The sequence below is a fragment of the Penaeus monodon genome, chromosome 33 (genome assembly GCF_015228065.2).
Source record: "Penaeus monodon isolate SGIC_2016 chromosome 33, NSTDA_Pmon_1, whole genome shotgun sequence".
NCBI lineage: Eukaryota > Metazoa > Arthropoda > Malacostraca > Decapoda > Penaeidae > Penaeus > Penaeus monodon.
In genome coordinates, this window is record NC_051418.1 from 10400906 (window position 1) to 10401558 (window position 653).

The following is a 653-nucleotide window of genomic DNA, read 5'->3' on the forward strand; positions in this document are numbered from 1 at the left end:
GAGAGTGCATATATGATATTTTTGTGAATATAGCCTTACATATTGTAGAATCTCAAGTGCAGAATGTATAGAACAGTGATTTATAATATAAACCATGATACAAAGTTTGCCCATAATGTACTTATTATGCAAAAATTGCATATATTAGTTACTTTTACAATTATACAAATATCACTATAACAGGAAAAGATTCAGATGTTAAGATAAATGGCATAAAAAAAATACAGATACGAGAAGTATCTGTTTGTAGATGTACCTCATATGGCTTACTGAAATCAGGTCTTAGAAGTATTGGCAAGAAAGAAAGAAATCAGTGGATGAGGGAATTAAATGTTCAGAAAGTGAAAAAGATCATGAAATGTGCAAAAATAAGGACATATTGAAATAAAACTTGTTGGCATTGGGAGCCATGATGCATTCCTGATCAATATTGAACACAGTAGCATAGTATAAGGAATTTTTAGAAATCACAGATTTTTCCCTGATGTCACGGTATTCTTTTTTGAGATATTAAAGGAAAGTGATATATTTGGGCTGAAAAGTGTGTCTCTGTCCTATTCCTGTATGAGTTTAACAGACCATATCTCACTTTAGTTTAATACTTTGGAGGCCATGAATTTCTGATAACAGTTGGGTATAAAGAGTCAGTGATG

The 653-nt window shown here is 31.4% G+C and overlaps 1 protein-coding gene across 1 annotated transcript in view; it reads left to right on the forward strand.

Annotated features, from left to right (window-relative positions):
• Positions 1-653, forward strand: part of LOC119593999 (xaa-Pro aminopeptidase 3-like) — a gene marked incomplete in the record, with an annotated part of 9131 nt that overhangs the window by 3530 nt on the left and 4948 nt on the right.